At 40.9% G+C, this 12,500-nt stretch overlaps 1 protein-coding gene across 1 annotated transcript in view; it reads left to right on the top strand.

Moving 5' to 3' along the window:
* The window catches only part of grik4 (glutamate receptor, ionotropic, kainate 4), a 228,806-nt gene that overhangs the window by 206,641 nt on the left and 9,665 nt on the right, over positions 1–12,500 (top strand). The gene's annotated exons all lie outside the window — the stretch shown is intronic.

The following is a 12,500-nucleotide window of genomic DNA, read 5'->3' as shown; positions in this document are numbered from 1 at the left end:
CTCTATTGTATCATCAGTGTGTGTGTAGTTGTGATGTGTGACTCTATTGTATCATCAGTGTGTGTGTGTTGTGATGTGTGACTCTATTGTATTATCAGTGTGTGTGTGTTGTGATGTGTGACTCTATTGTATCATCAGTGTGTGTGTTGTTGTGATGTGTGACTCTATTGTATCATCAGTGTGTGTGTTGTTGTGATGTGTGACTCTATTGTATCATCAGTGTGTGTGTTGTTGTGATGTGTGACTCTATTGTATCATCAGTGTGTGTGTGTTGTGATGTATGACTCTATTGTATCATCAGTGTGTGTGTGTTGTGATGTGTGACTCTATTTTATCATCAGTGTGTGTGTGTTGTGATGTGTGACTCTATTGTATCATCAGTGAGTGTGTTGTTGTGATGTGTGACTCTATTGTATCATCAGTGTGTGTGTGTTGTTGTGATGTGTGACTCTATTGTATCATCAGTGTGTGTGTGTTGTTGTGATGTGTGACTCTATTGTATCATCAGTGTGTGTGTGTTGTTGTGATGTGTGACTCTATTGTATCATCAGTGTGTGTGTTGTGATGTGTGACTCTATTGTATCATCAGTGTGTGTGTGTTGTTGTGATGTGTGACTCTATTGTATCATCAGTGTGTGTGTTGTTGTGATGTGTGACTCTATTGTATCATCAGTGTGTGTGTTGTGATGTGTGACTCTATTGTATCATCAGTGTGTGTGTGTTGTTGTGATGTGTGACTCTATTGTATCATCAGTGTGTGTGTTGTTGTGATGTGTGACTCTATTGTATTATCAGTGTGTGTGTTGTTGTGATGTGTGACTCTATTGTATCATCAATGTGAGTTTGTGTTGTGATGTGTGACTCTATTGTATCATCAGTGTGTGTGTTGTTGTGATGTGTGACTCTATTGTATTATCAGTGTGTGTGTTGTTGTGATGTGTGACTCTATTGTATTATCAGTGTGTGTGTTGTTGTGATGTGTGACTCTATTGTATTATCAGTGTGTGTGTTGTTGTGATGTGTGACTCTATTGTATCATTAGTGTGTGTGTAGTTGTGATGTGTGACTCTATTGTATCATCAGTGTGTGTTTGTTGTTGTGATGTGTGACTCTATTGTATCATCAGTGTGTGTGTGTTGTGATGTGTGACTCTATTGTATTATCAGTGTGTGTGTGTTGTGATGTGTGACTCTATTGTATCATCAGTGTGTGTGTTGTTGTGATGTGTGACTCTATTGTATCATCAGTGTGTGTGTTGTTGTGATGTGTGACTCTATTGTATCATCAGTGTGTGTGTTGTTGTGATGTGTGACTCTATTGTATCATCAGTGTGTGTGTGTTGTGATATATGACTCTATTGTATCATCAGTGTGTGTGTTGTTGTGATGTGTGACTCTATTTTATCATCAGTGTGTGTGTGTTGTGATGTGTGACTCTATTGTATCATCAGTGTGTGTGTTGTTGTGATGTGTGACTCTATCGTATCATCAGTGTGTGTGTGTTGTGATGTGTGACTCTATTGTATCATCAGTGTGTGTGTTGTTGTGATGTGTGACTCTATTGTATCATCAGTGTGTGTGTGTTGTGATGTGTGACTCTATTGTATCATCAGTGTGTGTGTTGTTGTGATGTGTGACTCTATTGTATCATCAGTGTGTGTGTGTTGTTGTGATGTGTGACTCTATTGTATCATCAGTGTGTGTGTGTTGTTGTGATGTGTGACTCTATTGTATCATCAGTGTGTGTGTGTTGTTGTGATGTGTGACTCTATTGTATCATCAGTGTGACTCTATTGTATCATCAGTGTGTGTGTAGTTGTGATGTGTGACTCTATTGTATCATCAGTGTGTGTTTGTTGTTGTGATGTGTGACTCTATTGTATCATCAGTGTGTGTGTGTTGTGATGTGTGACTCTATTGTATTATCAGTGTGTGTGTGTTGTGATGTGTGACTCTATTGTATCATCAGTGTGTGTGTTGTTGTGATGTGTGACTCTATTGTATCATCAGTGTGTGTGTTGTTGTGATGTGTGACTCTATTGTATCATCAGTGTGTGTGTTGTTGTGATGTGTGACTCTATTGTATCATCAGTGTGTGTGTGTTGTGATGTATGACTCTATTGTATCATCAGTGTGTGTGTGTTGTGATGTGTGACTCTATTTTATCATCAGTGTGTGTGTGTTGTGATGTGTGACTCTATTGTATCATCAGTGAGTGTGTTGTTGTGATGTGTGACTCTATTGTATCATCAGTGTGTGTGTGTTGTTGTGATGTGTGACTCTATTGTATCATCAGTGTGTGTGTGTTGTTGTGATGTGTGACTCTATTGTATCATCAGTGTGTGTGTGTTGTTGTGATGTGTGACTCTATTGTATCATCAGTGTGTGTGTTGTGATGTGTGACTCTATTGTATCATCAGTGTGTGTGTGTTGTTGTGATGTGTGACTCTATTGTATCATCAGTGTGTGTGTTGTTGTGATGTGTGACTCTATTGTATTATCAGTGTGTGTGTTGTTGTGATGTGTGACTCTATTGTATCATCAATGTGAGTTTGTTGTTGTGATGTGTGACTCTATTGTATCATCAGTGTGTGTGTTGTTGTGATGTGTGACTCTATTGTATTATCAGTGTGTGTGTTGTTGTGATGTGTGACTCTATTGTATTATCAGTGTGTGTGTTGTTGTGATGTGTGACTCTATTGTATCCTCAGTGTGTGTGTGTTGTTATGATGTGTGACTCTATTGTATCATCAGTGTGTGTTGTTGTGATGTGTGACTCTATTGTATCATCAGTGTGTGTGTTGTTGTGATGTGTGACTCTATTGTATCATCAGTGTGTGTGTGTTGTTGTGATGTGTGACTCTATTGTATCATCAGTGTGTGTGTGTTGTTGTGATGTGTGACTCTATTGTATCATCAGTGTGTGTGTGTTGTTGTGATGTGTGACTCTATTGTATCATCAGTGTGTGTTTGTACAAAACTCTCTTTTCATTGAAATATTGAAAATATTAGAAGATAATCTTAAGCCCACTGAAAACACTGTTTTTCTGGAGATGAAATCTCGTTTTCACATTAGTAAAGATGTGTGTTTTATCTCTACACATTATTGTATGATATTAAATAATGTTTGTTGTGTTGTTTATGATAATCGTGTGTCAAAGATCAAACATTTTAAATTATTTAATTAACATTAGAGCTTGAATTGAAACAGAGGCCTTGATTACAAACACACAGACAAACAAACAAACAAACAAACAAACAAACAATCAGACAAATAGACAAACAAACAAACAAACAATCAGACAAACAGACAAACAAACAAAACACAGATAAACAAACAAACAGACTTTGTTTGGGACCCCTACTGTCTCTGAGCCCCTCTCCTCCTCTTGGTCTTCCTTCACTGCTGTAAATTTGGTTGATATTTCATCACTAGTGAACAAGATGAAACCCTCCTCTTGCTCAGATGACTTCCTTCCTTGTAGGCTTTTTATCAAAGTATTTGATGTAATTGGCCCCTGAGTTACCAATATGGTGAACCTCTCCCTTTCCACAGGGGTTTTTAATGCATTTAAACCATTGTGGAGCCTCTGCTCAAAAAACCAGGCTTAGACCCAACTGACCTCAGTCATTTCAGGCCTATTTCTAATCTCCCTTTCTTGTCCAAGATCTTGTAGAAGGTTGTGTCTGAGCAGCTGTTCCTGGATCAGAGCGACATCCATGAGAAGTTTCAGTCTGGCTTCCGTAAACATCTACGGATACAGCTTTACTGAAAGTGTCCAGTGACATCATGATGTCGGCTGACTCTGGTAAATTCACTGTTCTGGTTCTGTTGGATCTGTCCTCAGCCTTTGACACAGTTGAACCAGATCCTGCTGAGAAGACTGAGGGGTGAAGACTGTCTGGGTCTGTGTTAGAATGGTTCTCATCTTACCTTTCTGGGCGCAGTTTTAGTGTATCTGCCAATCAAATGAGGTCTGAATCGTCAGAGATTTCAAGATGTTTCTTATCACATGTTTGCTGATGACATCCAGCTCTACTGCTCTGTTGATCCAACTGAGCTCCAGAGGCTGAACTTAGTCAATTGTTGCTAGAAATCAAACAATGAGTGAAAACACTTTGCAGCTAAATGTGGACAAAACTGAAACTCTGGTGATTGTTGATGATAAGATTCCAGGGTTGAGTCAGTACTTGAGTGACTTATGTCAGTCTGTCAAACTGAGCCTGAGAAACCTGGGTGTTGTATTTGATAAAGACATGTCTCTTGTTCAACACTGAAGAAACATGTGTGTTTGATGATCTACTGACTCCTTCAAGAAACATCTGTGTTTGATGATCTACTGACTCCTTCAAGAAACATCTGTGTTTGATGATCTACTGACTCCTTCAAGAAACATCTGTGTTTGATGATCTACTGACTCCTTCAAGAAACATCTGTGTTTGATGATCTACTGACTCCTTTAAGAAACATCTGTGTTTGATGATCTACTGACTCCTTTAAGAAACATGTGTGTTTGATGATCTACTGACTCCTTTAAGAAACATCTGTGTTTGATGATCTACTGACTCCTTCAAGAAACATCTGTGTTTGATGATCTACTGACTCCTTTAAGAAACATCTGTGTTTGATGATCTACTGACTCCTTTAAGAAACATGTGTGTTTGATGATCTACTGACTCCTTCAAGAAACATCTGTGTTTGATGATCTACTGACTCCTTCAAGAAACATCTGTGTTTGATGATCTACTGACTCCTTCAAGAAACATCAGTGTTTGATGATCTACTGACTCCTTCAAGAAACATCTGTGTTTGATGATCTACTGACTCCTTCAAGAAACATCTGTGTTTGATGATCTACTGACTCCTTCAAGAAACATCTGTGTTTGATGATCTACTGACTCCTTCAAGAAACATCTTAAGACGTTTCTATTTGTTCAGGCTTTTCCTTGATTTCCTGGAACTCCTGTGTTGTTCTCAGTATTATCTTGATCTTTAAAGTATATACTTTATTGAATATTGTTTTGATTGTTTAAGCGCTTTGTGACCCTGGTCTGGAAAAGCGCTATATAAATAAAAAATACTTATTTACTTACTTACAAACAATCAGACAAACAGACAAACAGACAAACAAACAAATAAACAATCAGACAAACAAACAAACAAACAGACAAACAAACAAACTGACAAACAAACAAACAATCAGACAAACAAACAAACAAACAGACAAACAAACAAACAAACAAACAAACTGACAAACAAACAAACAATCAGACAAACAAACAATCAGAAAAACAGACAAACAAACAAACAATCAGACAAACAAACAAACAAACAGACAAACAAACAAACCTGCATCACAAACAATAAACAAACTATTGACCTGCTTTAACTTGTTGTTCTTCATATTCTTAAGTCGTATGTTGTTTTGAAAGGTCATGGGTTCAAAGGTTTTATTAGTTTTTTCTTCACAGCTTTAAAGTGAAACTAAGAATTGAAGTGAATCACATTCATTAGAGACGATTAAATGTTTAAACTTCTGTTTATTTCTCTTCACAGTTGAATTTTCTCTTCTTAAATAAAAACTATGGTTTCATTGAAATATTTATAAAAGTATCTTCATTTCCTGCTCAAGTCCTTCTTATTTCTGACCAACAGTCGAAAGAAATCTGTGGCCGTCTGTGGAAATGACATCAAGAAGAAAAACACATTCAGAGGTTTAAGTGAAAATAAAACGTTTTAAACCTCAGACGAGTTTTTCTTCGGCTCAAAATCCAAGGTCACATTTTGAGTCACAAATCCAACAACAGACGAGTGCGTGGTTTGATCAGATGTTTGATGGTGACGTCAGGAGGACACGTTTCTTCAGAGAATCTGCTCGTAACTTAAGCTCAGGCAGAATTAAACCCACTATAAATACATAAATATATATATAGACGCTACAGACGTGTGTTCACTGTGTTATTATCTCTGGATCCTCAGGTGAAGCTACAGCATCTTCATCTCCTCAGTGTTGCCTCCTCAGGTCCCTCAGGCTCTGACTCATTGTTAAACGTCCACTTCTGTTGAGCCTGGAACTCTGGTGTTCCTCGTCCAGAGACTCCTTCACATGTGGATGAACAAGTGGCTCTCGGTCCCTCGGCTCTCGACCAGGAACTCCTCAGGTTTAATAAATCAGATCCTGGAGCTGCAGGAGAAACTTTGGTCCTGTGAGAGAAGATGGATGTTCAGTGACAGGAGGACATGTAAAGACGTCTCTCCTCGTCCACTGGGCTTCATTAGCTGGACCTCAGGGACTGTCCTTGAATACATTGAGCCTCATCTTCTCTGTGTCTCCTCATCTCCTGCTGTTGGAAAAACATCTGCAGCCTCTGGAGGAGACTTGTGTGTCCAGGTCTGAACATGCTTTCACTTGACGTCTCCTCTGAATCCTACATCTCCAGTCGTGTCTCCAGTCGTGTCTCCAGTCGTGTCTCCAGTCGTGTCTCCAGTCGTGTCTCCAGTCGTGTCTCCAGTCGTGTCTCCAGTCGTGTCTCCCTGGACGTCTCAGGGCTGGAGATCTTCGCTAGTTTCTATTGTTGTTTTTCACAAAGTTTTCACAGGAGTCGAGTTGGTTTCATGGACTTTCAGGATCTTTCCAGACTTTTATTCAAACCAAATCTCTGGTCACTGAGTCAGATGCTGGAGATGTTTGAGAGAAGACTTGACGTCATCTTCTCAAACTGCTCTATGGTTTGAAGCTTGAGGTGATGTCATGTTCTTGCAGATCTTCGTGTATTTAAAGCTGAAAACAAGGTTTCATGGAAGCCTCTTGATTCTTCTGAGCTGATTGTTTGGACGACCTTCACTGAGGGTCGTCCGTGTCCTTGAGCAAACCAACGCAACAGGAAGACCTACAGCAGGAAGATAACAGAGTGTGATGATGTGTGTCCAGAGAGTTCTCTCTACATTAGAGCTAATGTTGCTGAAGGTGCTTCTGGTGATTGATCCTCGTCGTGACATTGTTGTCTCTGCTGTCGCTGATGAGAAGTCGATTCAGGAGAAGAATCACAGTCGCAGGTTCTTGAAGGTTGAGACACAAACGTACAAAACAACAACCGTCAGAGAAAAGAACAAAAACCTCTTTTCGTCTCTCGATCGCTCAAAATAGTTTGAGAAGATGATGATGATAGTAACTATCAACTGACCTCCTGCTACACCACCTCTGACGCCATCTTTAACACGGTGAAGCTACAACATCTCGTCTGTTCACCTCTGACCTCCTCCTACACCACCTCTGACGCCATCTTTAACACGGTGTAGCTACAACATCTCGTCTGTTCACCTCTGACCTCCTCCTACACCACCTCTGACGCCATCTTTAACACGGTGAAGCTACAACATCTCGTCTGTTCACCTCTGACCTCCTCCTACACCACCTCTGACGCCATCTTTAACACGCTGTAGCTACAACATCTCGTCTGTTCACCTCTGACCTCCTCCTACACCACCTCTGACGCCATCTTTAACACGGTGTAGCTACAAGATCTCGTCTGTTCACCTCTGACCTCCTCCTACACCACCTCTGACGCCATCTTTAACACGCTGTAGCTACAACATCTCGTCTGTTCACCTCTGACCTCCTCCTACACCACCTCTGACGCCATCTTTAACACGGTGAAGCTACAACATCTCGTCTGTTCACCTCTGACCTCCTCCTACACCACCTCTGACGCCATCTTTAACACGGTGAAGCTACAACATCTCGTCTGTTCACCTCTGACCTCCTCCTACACCACCTCTGACGCCATCTTTAACACGGTGAAGCTACAACATCTCGTCTGTTCACCTCTGACCTCCTCCTACACCACCTCTGACGCCATCTTTAACACGGTGTAGCTACAAGATCTCGTCTGTTCACCTCTGACCTCCTGCTACACCACCTCTGACGCCATCTTTAACTCGGTGTCGCTACAACATCTCGTCTGTTCACCTCTGACCTCCTCCTACACCACCTCTGACGCCATCTTTAACACGGTGTAGCTACAACATCTCGTCTGTTCACCTCTGACCTCCTCCTACACCACCTCTGACGCCATCTTTAACACGGTGTAGCTACAATATTGTCCTCAACTTCCTGCTTGATGACATCACAGGCTCTATATGCGTCTCTTTAAAATATTGTTATGCGTTAAAGAAACGTTTATATGATACTTTTTACCTCATAAAACATTTGTATCGACAAGAAGACGATCTTCGTCAACATCATCACTTTCTTTCACTTCCTGGTCTGACGATCATGTGACTTTGACAGCAACAGGAAGTGTCGCTACATGTGACGAAGCCTCTGATTGGCTGAAGCTGTTTTACTAATAAAACACACAACTGTACAATGAAATACAAACATTCCGGTTCAGAAATTCAAGTTCAATTTAATAATTGATTTAAACTGTAGTCTTATTTCAACTGTATAGTGTCTTGAGATAACTTTGTTATGCATTTGAAATAAAATTGAATTGAATTGAATTAAACTGGGAAAAAAAATTGAAATGAAAACTTAATAATTACTGAGGTGTTTATAAACTACAGACAGAAAGAATGTGATATAAAAGAGGAATATTATAACATTTTTGTTATTTGAAAAGCGAATTATTTCTGAACTGTATTTCATTGTACAGTTGTGTGTTATTATTAGTAAAACAGCTTCAGCCAATCAGAGGCTTCGTCACATGTAGCGACACTTCCTGTTGGTGTCAAAGTCACATGATCGTCAGACCAGGAAGTGAAAGAAAGTCATGATGTTGACGAAGATCGTCTTCTTGTCGATACAAATGTTTTATGAGGTAAAAAGTATCATGTAAACGTTCTGTTGACGTTTCTTTAACACATAAAATATTTTTTAAAGAGTCGATATGCAGCGAGTGATGTCATCACGCAGGAAGTGGAGGCGATGTTTAGCTACAGCGTGTTAAAGATGGCGTCAGAGGTGGTGTAGAGGCCAGAGGTCAGAGGTGAACAGCCGAGATGTTGTATGAAGCTGATGTTACGTGTTGATGTGAAGCAGACGCTTGTGTTGAGGTCACGTGACGACTCACCGACATGTTCACCGACATGTTCAGCGACGTCTTCCATGTGATGACTTCAAGGCTGTCCTCATAGAATGAAGGTTTCAAACGTCCATGAAGAAGATGTTTCTCTCAGTCACTCGTCCTCACGTCTCCGTCACAAGAGTCTCTGACCTTTAGACGGTCTCCCCGGGCGGCTCTGGTCTGCAGGGCGTGTTGAGAGTCTGAATGACAGGTAATGACCCCCCAGGAGAGCTGGAGGACTCAGAGGACTCACCCACGTCTGCTGTCGTCCTCTGGGCTCAGAACATGGTCTTCATGGTGGTCAGGTCGTCTCCACACATCACTCTCACTTCCATCACCATCCGTCTCTCCGGCGCCGTCAGATCTGCACTTTTTCTCCGTCCTTCCTGTCACTCCATCTTCTCCTCGCCTCCATGTGGATTCTAAATGGCTGTTGAAGTTCACTTAAGTCCCTTGGATCCTGATCGATGGCTGCACGTCTTCCATAACTTTCACAATGAAAAGCTCTAACGTTGAAGGTTTAATCTTCTGCTGATTGTTCACGTCATGGTTTCCTTATTGTTGCTGTGAAGATGAAAGACGTGAAGGAGTCGCTGAGGCGTGAGAAGGTCACGTGATCATCTGACGTCTGTGAGATAAATGAATGCTTTGAACCTTCAGGACAAACCTCTCGTCAAGGTTTCAATGAGAAGGTGAAGGACCTGATCATGTGACTCTTCCACCAGAACGACTTCCTGTGGAGACGAACCTCGAGACCTTGAGACGACAGTCGTACGAGTTTGTTTATGTTTTCTTGTCGTTCTTCTTGTTGACACTCGGCCCTCCTTCACCCACCCATCCGTGAGCGTCCATCAATCTGACGAGTGACATCTTCACGCTCCGGCGACTGGAGAAACATCAACAGATTCTTTGGATGTTTCTCAGACGTTTAAGAAGATAAACCTTTTATTTCGTCGTCGACGCTCGACTGACACGAGGTTTTACTGTTGCTTCAACGAGAAGATTCAACAACACAACACAACACAACACAACACAACACAACACAACACAACACAACACAACACAACACAACACAACACAACACAACACAACACGAGAAACAACTGGACTTTTAGAAACATTTGTGTCGATGATTGACAAGATCTTTCAGCTCGTCTTCATCAGGTCAAGAGGTCAGAAGACCCTCTTGAAGAGTCAATGTTGAAGAAACATATTTGATGAACATTTTATCGTCTCTTGCGACGTTTGAACTTCATCATGTTAAGTTGTTGATGTTTGAGAAAACCTTGATCTGATTGGACGCCACGATAAAACACATCTGTCAAGAACCACGTGTTCCTCTGGAGTCAGAAGACGAAGTGGATTCTCTTGTTTCACTCGAACTGGACCAGAACCAAGGCTGAGGTACGAGTGAGTGGGAGGAGCTGCTGGTCTGAGATGAACTGAGATAATAGCGCGAGACGAGACGCTGCCAACTCACTTAAACCAGTCATTATCCTCGCAGGACAACAGGTTGACTTCCTCCTTCTTTTCCTCTTCTGGACGACTTTACCTCGACGACCTCCTGACCTTCAGCTGCTCTTTAGCTTCTCGTCGACGATGATCCGCCGCGACACTGAAGCTGTTTCATCTGTCGCTCGACGCCTGCTTCGACCTGCACTCGTTTCATCGTGACTCTATTCAGGAAGTCATTAAGTGTCAACAGGAAGTGCGCGATTACAGCCTCGTAATTATTGTCTTTTGTCGTCACTCATTGATTTTCAGCAGCACTTTCTGCTTCGCTGCTCACAGGAATAACTGCAAACTCCCTCCAGTTTCCTCCCTTCCGTCGGGTGTTCATAATTGGATCGTCAATATTCTTCAGCTGCTGGACTGAAGAACCTCCTCCTTCCATGTTCGTGTCGTTAAATGAATTCCTTAAAGTGAAGAAAGAACGTGGAGCTTCAGTGACTTCATGTTTATTATTTATGTTAAAAGATTCTCTTCCATCTGTTTCTGCTTTAGATTTAAACTTTAACTTATAATGTTGTTCACCAACATGAGGCGCAGTAAATAAGCCACGCCCCCGCATCATGTGACGCATGATTGACAGCGTCTCCGAATATAATTCTCCAGTATCTTGAACCGTCGTCACAGTAGCTTCACTGTCGAGCCTCAGTTTTTAAGTTCGTTAATATTTTCTTCTTTCATTCACGAGTGACTTTTATTTATTTTGATGGATCTAGTAAAAAAAATCCAAAAAATGACCTTGACCTTCGTGACGACCTTTTGTTTGTGAGTTTCTTTCTTCCACAGAAAAGATCTTCTACGTGACGACGAGTGTTTTCCTGGATTAGTTGCTTCGTCACTAAAGCTTTAACTTTAACGACAACAAGAATCAACTTCAGATGAACTTGTTTATTAACAAGAAAAACTAAACGTTAATATTTGTGATAAAATACTGTTGAATAAAAACTAAGATTTTTCACAACATAAATAATGAAGTAAAACATTCAATAACAATGAGATGTTATTGATATGAGCGTCTGGTTACATTTTATAATCAATACTTTTGACAATTTGATGTTATTGGAAAATGATGAGAGAAAAAAAGCTGATTGTGTGTTTTTTTCGAATAGCAACAAAGTCTCCATTGAATCTTGTGAGAAGATCATGAAGATACTGTGAGAAAAGATATTGTGAGAGAAGATACTGTGAGAGAAGATACTGTGAAAAAAGATACTGTGAGAGAAGATACTGTGAGAGAAGATACTGTGAGAGAAGATACTGGCAGAGAAGATACTGGCAGAGAAGATACTGGCAGAGAAGATACTGTGAGAGAAGATACTGTGAGAAAAGATACTGTGAGAGAAGATACTGTGAGAGAAGATACTGGCAGAGAAGATACTGGCAGAGAAGATACTGTGAGAGAAGATACTGGCAGAGAAGATACTGGCAGAGAAGATACTGGCAGAGAAGATACTGGCAGAGAAGATACTGGCAGAGAAGATACTGTGAGAGAAGATACTGTGAGAGAAGATACTGGCAGAGAAGATACTGGCAGAGAAGATACTGTGAGAGAAGGTACTGTGAGAGAAGATACTGGCAGAGAAGATACTTGCAGAGAAGATACTGTGAGAGAAGATACTGGCAGAGAAGATACTGGCAGAGAAGATACTATACATATACTATATAGAATACGTCTCTGAAGGGAGGAAGACATTGGTCCAGATGTCCCACAATTCATTGCATCACAACGATCTCGCTGCAGCAAATACTTTTCAAACGAGTCTCGTCATTGATTTGTTTCCCGGATCGATTCCACTTCCAGGCGAGTACGAGTCGCTCGCCGACTCACTCCTGATTCATTGGAAACGTGTCTGTGTTTATGATTTTCAACCTCATTTGGATTGAAACAGTGTTTTATGAACATTATGCATTATTACTGCAGCTGGA

Source organism: Callionymus lyra, chromosome 7 (genome assembly GCF_982586985.1).
Source record: "Callionymus lyra chromosome 7, fCalLyr1.hap1.1, whole genome shotgun sequence".
Classification (NCBI taxonomy): domain Eukaryota; kingdom Metazoa; phylum Chordata; class Actinopteri; order Syngnathiformes; family Callionymidae; genus Callionymus; species Callionymus lyra.
This window is presented reverse-complemented; position numbering and strand designations above follow the sequence as displayed.